At 40.3% G+C, this 11,268-nt stretch overlaps 1 pseudogene; it reads right to left on the bottom strand.

The window, feature by feature from the left end:
* Positions 1-7,937: 7,937 nt before the first annotated feature.
* Positions 7,938-8,840, bottom strand: LOC118574663 (annotated as a pseudogene).
* Positions 8,841-11,268: the final 2,428 nt, after the last annotated feature.

Below are 11,268 nucleotides of genomic sequence, written 5' to 3'. Positions count from 1 at the left end.
GTAAAAACAGGCTGGCAGTGTTTTCTGAACAATAGTACTTGCTGTTCTCCCCAAACTCCCATTTAGTTTTGACACACTAAATGCCATTAATATAAATGCTAAGTGGTCCTGTTGCCGGGAAATTCTACTTGGAGGCTCTAGTTGGAAGTCACTGTAAGTAATTCTTAAAAGGTGGTTTCTGTTTTTCTAACCCTTCCCTCTGATATTGTGTGTATTAAACTTGCATGAATCACATCTGCTTAATTGGAAATTGGTGAAAATTTATTGAGTTTTAACTGCTTATGCACATGTGTTTTTTTCCTCTCCAACTCCCATTGTATGTGTATGTGCTATGTTTACACATGTGCTTGTAGGGGACAGATGTATCAATCTCAGGTGTTGTTTCTCATGTGACATCCACCCTGACTGTATACATATATAGACATCTATAAAAATTTTTAATTTTCATTCATGTAAACTATGCATTGTGATCATATTTCCCTTTCACTCTCCCTCAATGCTTTCCAATAATACTCTCCCAACTTTCTGTCCTTTTTTTCTTTTAAAATAGCTCAGTTTATTCAATTAGTGCTGCCCATATGTCTGTTACTGTAAGACCATTCACTGAAGAATGGGTGATCTACCAGACAGACTATATTCCTAAAAAAACTAACACTTCACCCCCTATCAGCCATCAACTGTCAAAGCTCCTCATGAACCCCTTCCATGGCTATGCTGAAAAGTTGGCTGGCTTGATGTCATGTAGTTCTTATGCTAGTAACTGCAGCCAACTTCCTTTTATGACAGCGGGTCTTTCATTGTTCTGAGTCTCACTAAGGAGCTAGGCTGTCTGGTCAACAACTCCCAGAAATCTGCTTGCTTCTGCCTCCCTAGTACTGGATTTATAAGCACATAGCTATTGTGCCTGATTATTCTTTTAAGAAGAAAAAAAACCAACAGGGATTCTGAGGATCAAAGTCAGATCCTGATACTTAAGGCAGACAGAGTACCTACTGAGATAGATCCCAACCTTCCCTTGTTCCCCTTTCTTAAGGTAGGATTTCATTATGCAGTGAAGGCTATCCTCAAACTATAACCTTGGGCTGCAGAGATGGCTCAGAGGTTAAGAGCACTGAATGCTTTTGTAGTGGATAGCCATCTCAGCATTGGCCTGGAAGTTCCAACCCCCATTGAGGCTTCGGTAATGGTCACGCCCACAAGGCAGGGCGGAGGAGGAAGCAGAAGACCAAGGATTGGGAAGAGGTCTTGCTCTTGGTTCCCGGACTCTGGACGCTGGAGGTAGACCAAGCAGAGTTCTCCAGAGAACATGGCCGGACTGCACTATACCCTTGCCAGACCCTGTAACCTACCCCTTCATTTGTAAGTTACCCCACAAAATAAACCTCCCTTTTAACTATGTGGAGTGGCCTTAATAATTTCACCAATATGCTTTTCCAGAGGACCTGAGTTCAATTCCCAGCACCCACATGGTGACTCACAACCATCTGCAATGAGATCTGACACCCTCTTCTGTATACATAGTAAAAAATAAATCTTTGAAAAAATTATTTAAAAACAAAACAACAACAACAAAAAAAGCAAAACAAAACAAAAAACTATAACCCTCCTGCTTCTCTATTATGAGTGCAGGGGTTCCACCAGTGCATCAATACACCAGTATAGCATCTTTCTATAGTCACTAAAATGTGATACAGGTTGTTTCTCTTCTCACATCTAGTATCAGAATAGCAGTGGTACAGGATTACAAACATGTATTACAGCTCCATCTTTGTTAAGAAAATAACAAGATAGTACATTTTATGGAGTCCATTGGGAACTTTACATGTTTGTGTTATATTTTATAACTTAAGATCTAAATGAAGCATGCTGCAGTTTACCCATGACCTCCTTTGAATTCTATTCTTGTACAATGTGGCCCAGGTTGTAATATTAAGCTGACTCTCATGAATCAAGATCCGTCCATATTAGGATTGCAAAAGGCTTTAGGATCCATCTTCTCTTGCTAGTCCATTAGATAACTGAGTGCCTTTGGCCTCTGGAGTGAACCAGGTTTCTTTAGAAAATGGACACAAGGTTTCTCCTTGATTTTGTTCTTGCTTAATAGGACTATCTTTCAGATAATGCAGGGCTTTCAATAACATAGATAATACTGTCATTTTCTCTCTTCATGATAGCTTTACTTCTCAGATATTTAAGAGGACATTTCATTCTAACAGGTTGTATAAATAGCAAAGAAATATTAACCATTCTGTATACTCATATATATTGGTAGTGATTATTGTATCTTAAGCCTCACCTTAAGTGGCCTGAAATCTGGATGGTGCTTTGCTCTTTGCAATGCTACTTCTTTTTGATAAACATGAGTAGTCCAAGTGACTATCTCATAATCATTACAAATCACCATGCTTAGGACTGTCTGTGTCAGTGTTTGAAACTTTTTCTTTCTTTGAAGAATATATTTTTAGAACCTGTTATAAACATTGTCTTTTTGTAGAACAGACCACTAGCTAGTGTAAAGAGAACATTTGAAGAAAAAAATCTAATTTAGAGCCAGTTGAGATGGAATACTACATTGATATTCTGAGGTGGAAGCCATTAAGTAACAGTGCGAAGAGAGAATGAAGACAGTTTTGAAAGAGAGGAATGTATTTTGCCTTTGCCAAATCCAAACAAATGTCTCTCTGTCCAGGTCATCATTATAGTGAACAAAATCCACAGGTAGGCTCTTCACACTTTGTAGTTGGATGAATCTCACTTGCCCACCTGTTCCCAAATAACCAGTTGGAGGCTTAACATTAATTACAAACTGTTTGGTCTATGGCTCAGGCTTATTGTTAGCTATCTATTACATCTTAAATTAATCAATTTCTATTAATCTATGTATTACCATGTGTCTCGTGGCTTTACCTCTGTTCTCTTATGTCTTGCTCCCCTGGTAGCTCACAGCGTATCCTCTGACTCTGCCTGCCTTTCTTTTTCCTATATCTTTGCTTGATTTCCTGCCTGGCTATAACCTGTCTTGCCATAGGCCAAGGCAGCTTCTTTATTAACCAATGGTAGCAACGTTTTCACAGCTTACAGAAAGACTGTCCCACAGCAACACTTCTATACTTAGAAACTGAAACTGTTTATGTTTTTCTGAGTCTCTTCTTATCAAGAACCTGCTAATTCCTTCCTCCAATCCTCTTTCCATTCCTTCTTTTCTTCCCTCTCCTCTTCATCCATTTTCTCCCTTTCATCTTTTCTTCTTCTGTACATGTGCTCTCTTTCCTCCCCCCACCCACCCACTGTGCTCTGGATCAAGCCCAGGGTCTCAAGTATGTTCAACAAGCACTTTAGCTTTTAGCCGCATATGATTAGCTTCCTGCTGATTTCTGTTTAGCTTGTAATCTGATGTCTCTTCAGAAGTACCAACCTTTTAAAGAGGACTGTGAAGCACAACTGTGCCTCTGTATCCATAGGGAATGGGTTCTAGGATTCTGGATGGATATCATGATGCCAGAACTCTGAAGTTCTCCTTATTAAATGGTGTAATATTTGCATATAAGCTATGCACATCCTCCTGTATGCTTTAAAGCATACTCAGATGACTTATAATGCACACTGCAATGTGAATGTTATACAAATAAGTTGGTACCCTTGATTGTTTCATTTTATTGTTTAGGGAATCATGAGAACCAAGGCTTAGACAGCATTATTTACTGTGTGGTTTCCAATATCTATGGCTGCTGCAACTGTATAGCAAGAGCTCCAACACTAGTCTGTCTAAGCATTGGTCGATTGAGGGAAGGTGACCTTCAGAAACCTCTGCATTTGATTTTCCAAATGTGTTAGGAAATGTGTTATCCTTTTCTCCTTATACAGAGAATAAATGCTTTAGTTGCAAACTGGGGAACATTTTTTTTTTTGTCCTACATACCAGTGTTGGAACTAAGTATCAAAATAATGAACTAAGTTAGAAATTGAAGGATTTCCCAAGAAGTTAGTAAGGCAACTCTTTAACCAGTATTTCTGTGCACAGACACCTCACACACCCACTTTGCTATGATATCACAAAACTTTCAGTGAGCTATGACCCTCTAAGTCTTATGTAGTTTTACTTGGATAAAGCCCACTAATCCCAAAGGACAGTATGCTAAGTACAGGATTAAGCAAGTATGTTTTAGTACCTGCTGCCCACTAGGACAGTGAGAATTGTTAGTGGGCTGGAGTCATGTGGATATAGGAAAAGTAATAGGGGGTGATGATAAATAATTATTTTCAATACTTTCTAAATTCATTCTCTTTACACCTACATCAACCCACAATCCTTATGATTTTTAGGACACTGGGGTTAGTAGTTTTCTGCAATCTGGATAATTTTGTTAATAGAGAAAAATTTGCTTTTTTGCCAAATGGGGTTTACTATTTTTATTATTTTAGGAATCTTGGCTATTAAAACAAAAATCACAAGTGGCTGAGGAGATGACTCAATGCACCATACAAGCATGAGGATCTTACAATGTGGACTCAAATACTCAGAACCCACATAGAAACTGAACATGTAGCTTTAGCATCTGTAATCTCAGCATTCCTATGAAGAGATAGGAGACAGAGATGGGAGATTCCCTGAAATTCATGGGTCTACTAGCCTGGTATACACAGTAGCAAACATGACAGCCCATGTCAAACAAAGTATATGATGAGGACCAACACCTAATGTCATCCTCTGACCTGCACTCACATATGTTAATGCTGTGTCTCATGCACAAACATGACATAACTCTCATACACACAAACATACTGCATACACATCCACAATCTCACTCACCCACATACACATATGAAATTGTAAACTAGGGAAGCAGCTCAGAATACCTATTTTCTTTTTATTTGTGAAAAAAAAAAAACACGTAGAGGGGACAATTCTGATCACATAAGTCCTATATGATGCTGTAGTGTTTTTTCTCTTTGGAGGCCTGCCACCCAGCTCCCAAATAAATACACAGAGACTTATTCTTACTTATGAATGCCCAGCCTTAGCTTGGCTTGTTTCTAGCCAGCTTTTCTAACTTAAATTATCCCATTTCTCTTTAACTACATTATGCCTCTGATCTTTTTACCTTTCTTTATTCTATATTTTTTTTCCTTCCTTCTTACTCTGTGGCTGGCTGTGTGAATGTATGGCTGGACTCTTGTCCTCTCCCCCTTTTCTTGCTTCTCTCTCCTCTTTTTCCCCCTAGAATTTTCCTCCTATTTATTCTCTCTGACCACCAGCTTCATCTATTTTTCTTTCCTGCCTAGCTATTGACCATTCAGCTCTTTATTAGACCAATCGGGTGTTTTAGACAGGCAAAGTAACACAGCTTTATAGAGTTAAAAATATGCAACATAAGTGAATACAACACATCTTTATATCATTAAACATTCCACAAAATAAATGAAAGTAACATCTCTTAAACTAATATTCTGCAACATGATGTAATATTTATGGACCCAAGTAATATTGTGAAGATACAGAGCAAGAGAAACACTGAAGTTCCCAACAGCATGCCTCATGAATGGCTTCCGTGTCTTTCATTTTCAGTTAGTGGCAATGGAGGTTTCTGACCATTCCCCAGATAAGACACTCTGCACCGCTTCAACTGAACAATATAACTTGCAGGGAAAAAAAATCTTTGCATAGTATGCCAGCAAAATTAAAACTCACTTCCTGCTACAAATGTTATGTCTACTAATGATATGTTTGGGAAAGAAATAATTAGTGACTTTTGATATTCTTTATTTACTATGGTCAGTGTACTCCCTCATTTTTACTTTACCCACTTTGAAAATTTATTATTACTATTTTTACAGTTTCAAGGTCATTTGGAGAAGAGAAAGTGGTTCTTTTTTACAATCTGTAATAATAATAGCTTTCTCATGTTCAGTGTAATTGCATAATCCTACTTACAAACAGCAGTAAACAGCCTCCTTACTAATGAGTTCAGGCCTGATTTTGCAATTATTTTCTAATATTTTCTTTTCTTTGATATTCTCAAAATACCAAAAAAGTTCTGTGGTCCTTCAAATAATCAATATTACAGAACCACTGTACTTTGGAATTGTTTTAGATAAAGTAGCAAAAGATAAATTCTCAGATCATTAACACTATTCATGATTATCTGACAGCTACATAGGATACTTTGGTAGAGCTTTGGGTCATAGTTCTTCATGGAACACAGATGGCCTGGCTAGTTTTATGTCAACTTGACACAAGCTAGAGTTATCAGAGAGGAAGGCACCTCAATTGAGAAGATGCCTTCCTAAAATCAGGCTATATGCAAGCCTGTATAGCATTTTCTTAATTAGTGATTGGTGAGGAAGGGCCCAGCCCATTATGGGTGGTGCCATCCCTGGGCTTGTGGTCCTGGCTTCTATAAGAAAGCAGGCTGAGCAAGCTATGGGGAGTAAGCCAGTGAGCAGTACCCTTCCATGATGGTTGCATCAGCTCCTGCTTCTGGGTTCCTGACTTCCTTCAGTGAACTGTGATTCAAGATATATGAGCCAAATAAACCGTTTCCTCCCCAAGTTGCTTTGGTCATGGTGTTTCATCACAGCAATAGTCACCCTAGCTAGGGCACCAGACATTCTTAATAAATTATAAGCGTTGACTTTGATGAGTGGGAGTCCATGTTTCATCCCAGGTGGTATCAGGATTTCTCCCTCTCTCTCTTTTTTCCTTTCCTCCATTCCCTCTCATTCCTCTCTGCTCCTCCTTTCCTCCCTCCCTCTTGCTTTCTTCCTCTTTTATCCTTTCTTCCTTTTCCTCTTTTCCCCTGTTCATCCTTCCTCCTTTCCCAATTCCTTCCTCTTTCTTTCTTTTTTCCCTTTTCTTCCCTCCCAGTCTTTCTCCTACTTTCCACTCTTCTCAATATCTCCCTTTCTCCTTTATTTTCTCCTTCTTCTCTCTCGTCCCATCCCCTCCCCTTTTCTCCTTTCCCCTGCTTTCTCTCTCGTCTTTCCTTCTCAGTTCTGGGGATGAAATACAAGGCCTTGTGCATGTCAAGTAAGTTCTCAGCCATTGAGCTACATCTGTAGCACCTTATTATTATTATTATTATTATTATTATTATTATTATTATTATTTACCAAGGTTCTTAAATAATAAGGAATAGTAGCCCATCAGGTATTACTAAATTTCCTGCCCCTTAAAACTAATATTGTTGAATGAACATCAAATATGACACATCTCATATTTGAAAAGACCCCTTAAAGAGACTCGCAGAAAAAAAAATTAACACATGGTTATGTTTTATTGCAGACACTTCAAAGCATTTGAAAAGAAACACAGTGGTCCAGGCATCATCCTGAAACTTCCATTACTTCTTCCCTTCCAGAGCTGATCAATCCTAACCAAATGATCCATCTCAGACTTTCACTGCCTATGGATTTTTCTAAAATTAAGAACTCCTACAAATAGTTTATTTTAACAAATATTTGACAACTTGTTTCTTATTTCTATTCAGCCTAATGCATTCTAGGAACTCTTGATTTTGATGGGCCCCATGACAGTGTCTTTCATAATGTATCATTTATCTAGTTCCCTAATGCTGGCTATTGGAGCTTCCTTTTCAAAATTTGTTATAACAACAAATGCTATAGCAAACTTTTACATGTTTCATTCTTTGTGGACACAGGGATTTCTCTCCAAGTGGAATTTCTGTGTTGTAGACTACATTCATCTTGAGTTCAATAGACTTTGCAAAATCATGTCCAAAGTGATTATAGCAATTCTCCTTCTAGTTACTCATGCGTGTGGTTCCAATTTTTCTACATTGCGTGCTTTTCATGGTTTTGCCAGTCTGATTTGTGTGGAATCATACCTTTCTTACTTTTATTTCTCTTTTTTTTCAGCTTGTAGGATCTTTATTTTCCTTCCACCTTTTTCCCCTTTGCTCAGGTGTCTGCAGAGGAGCTCAGGGCCACTCGGTGGTGGCGCTAACCCACTCGGTGGACTGTGCTGTGGGAGCTGCTGACCAGTCCTCAGTGGCTGGCTGGGCACTCCAGTCTTCAGTAGGGAACTGCTGGATGGGCACAGAGGGCACCTGCACACCCTCGGACCAGTCTGCCACCTCTGGCTGAGCAGCAGTGAACTCAGGAGCTGGTGCGGTCCATTCGCCCTGGAATTCCTCCTTGGTCACAGCCGCCTTCTCTGGGTCTCTGTAGAAGTAAAGATCAGGCATAACTTCCCATGGGTGCTCACGGGAGATAGTGCCACGCATGCGGAGTACTTCCCCGGCCAGCATCCACCACATCAGACCCACTGAGTGAGCTCCCTTATTGTTGCACAGGATGGCAATGTCCATGTAGCGCAGAGGAGAGTCTGTGGTACACAGAGCAATGGCAGGCAGGTTGACATAAGATGCCTCTGTGAGAGACTGGTGGTCAGCCCTGGGTCAGTGGTCAGTTACCACTAGAAGCCGCAGCTCCCTGAAGGCTGCTTGGATCTGGTTAGTGAAGGTCCAGGGGTGAAGCGGCCAGCAATTGGAGTGGCTCCAGTGGCGGCAGCAAACTTCAGCACAGCTCGCTGCCCAGTGTTCCTGGAGGAGATGACGCTGACATCAGCAGGGTTCTCAATGGCAACAATAGCACGGGCTGCAAGCAACAGCTTCTCCCGGGTCCTCTTCGGATTTATGATGTAGATACCGTCATTTTCCTTTTGTAGATGTACTACTGCTCCATCTGAAAGTCAAGGTTGGTGCCACCTAAGTGGGTTCCTGCAGCAAGGAATTAGAGGACATCCTCCTCCTTCATCTGCAGGACATCAAGGACTCTGGACATTGTGTAAGTTTCCCTTTAAGATACGACGGGAATCAAGAACAACGCCGTATGGACCCGTCCCAGAGTAGCGCGGAAAGACTTTTATTTCTTTATGATTTTCATGATGTTTCCAGGTCTGGGTCAATGCCAGATATCCTTTTCAGTGTTTTTAGTGATAATGTAATAAATGGCATGCCTAAATAGGGAGTGTTATTAGTTACTTCCTGTGGCAGTGACACTGAAATAATCTACTCCAGAAAGTTACAGACCACCATACCCATTAAGCCAATAAAATTACAAGAGTCCTTTATTTTGGGTGGGTGACCAAAGGTGGGTTAGTTCTTCAGAAAGACTCTTAGTTCCTAAGCTCAGGGGTACAGTGCTTTTAAAGCCAAAACCCACAATTGTATCAATCTTAGATGAGGGTCAGAGTAAACTTGCAATACCTGTTTTGCCAGAGCACAGTAGTTGTTTCAGACACAACATGACAATTAATTTTGATTCATAATTCTATCAGTTAATGTTTAGTTTGCACAAACATTAGTTGTTTGTGTTAATACATCTGGACTGTGGTCAGGGTCACAGATAATCTCAAATATGTTGCCACAGTGGGAGTGGCTGTTATGGGAGTAGAGAGCTGAGAATCATCTAAGGCAGTGGTTCTCAACCTTCCTAATGCTATAACCCTTTAAATACAGTTCCTCATGTTGTGCTGACACCCCCAATCCCAAAATTATTTTCATTGCTACTTTATAACTGTAATTTTGTTACTGTTAGGAATCATAGTATAAATATCTGATATGTGACCCCTGTGAAAGAGTTGTTTTATCCCCCCCACCCCCAACAAAAAATCATGGCCCACAGGTTGAGAACACTGGTAAGCAAACACAAAATGGAATCAGGACAAGATGGCATTACCTTATTCACTTCAACACAATACTCTGACACAAGTGACTATGAAGGAAAGGCTTTATTTGGACTTTTAGTTCCGGGAATCATTCCATTGTGGTCAGTACAATATGGCAGCAGGAAGGGAAGGAATGGCATCTGGAACAGAAGAGAAACTAGAGAACAGCCAGGCTATCAGATCTCAAGACCCATTCCTAGTGACATACTTCCTCCACCAAGGCTCCACCTCCTAGAGGTTCTGCAACCCTGCCAAACAGTACAATTGCCTGGAGACCAAGTGTTCAAACACATGATCCTGTTACAGTAGAGAATGAAGTATGGTGGTATGTTTGCCTTCTAGATGCACACTAACCATCCCTACAGGAAATGGACATGTCATGTCATGAAGCAGAGAGATAGCCTGAAGAATAAGTTACTATGGCAAGCCTTTTCCAGAGGCTTTACAAAACAGACACCTGATCATCCAGTGGCACATTAAGAGCAACAGGCATTGCTGAGGAGATGGTTCAGTCAATAATGTGCTTGCCTTTCAAGCATAAGGCCTCAATTTGGATTCCCTGAACACATATACAAAAGCCAGGTATAGTGGTACACATTTGTATTCCCAGTATTGGGCAAAAAGTGACAACAGGTGGATCCCTGGGATCCACTGGCCAGTTATATTAGTTTAATCAGCAAACCTCAAGCTTAGTGAGAGACCTTGTTTGTAAAAAGCAAGGTTCATGGCCAGAGAAACAATACCAGAGGTTGACCTCTGCACATACTCATGAACACACACACCAACATAAACACACACACACACACACACACACACACACACACACACACACACCTACCCCACACCACCCACACACTCCACACACCATAGAACAGGGAGCTGATAGAGAGCCACAGGCTCATTGGTTCAAAGTTGCTGAGCAAGATATCAGTTTAAAGCTTGAGAAAGACCACATGCTTTCTTTGTAAAATCTCTCCCATCATACACTAGGAAAACTAGCTAGATAGTCAGCATTCCAGCATGGGAGGAGGAGAATAACCAAGGTCCCAGCCCTGGCTAAGAAGCTATTGACAGATAATTCTTGTTAGAGGAGGGAGAGGTAGTTTTTTTAATGGATATGGTCCCAAGTAGGTTGACTATTTTCAGTCATAAGCAACAAATGGTCTCTCTCTCTCTCTCTCTCTCTCTCTCTCTCTCTCTCTCTCTCTTTCAGTGTGTGTGTGTGTGTGTGTGTGTGTGTGTGTGTGTGTGTGTGTGTGTAAGGGAGAAAGAGGTGAAGGAGACTTCGTGTGAATTTTTATTGAACTGGAGTGATAGTGTTCCTTACAGGTATAAGCAATAGTGGTGCTTATTGAGTAAAAACAAAACATACCATAATTTGTGACACTAATAATTACTAAATATCACACCTAGAAGTGGATATTCAAAAGGCCTTGCAGGCTGCTCTAACAGAAGACTCACTTCCTTAAAAAACAAAAACAAGAAACAAAATTGAGGTCCTTAAAGGTCAGCCCCAGGGAAGAGAAGATACAATTATTGGGTTGGAAGGAACCCTATAGCTCTTCCCCAAGCAGGCTTCT

This window comes from Onychomys torridus, chromosome X (genome assembly GCF_903995425.1).
Source record: "Onychomys torridus chromosome X, mOncTor1.1, whole genome shotgun sequence".
Lineage (NCBI taxonomy): Eukaryota > Metazoa > Chordata > Mammalia > Rodentia > Cricetidae > Onychomys > Onychomys torridus.
The sequence above is the reverse complement of the archived record's forward strand: the minus strand, read 5'-3'. Positions and strand labels throughout refer to the sequence as shown.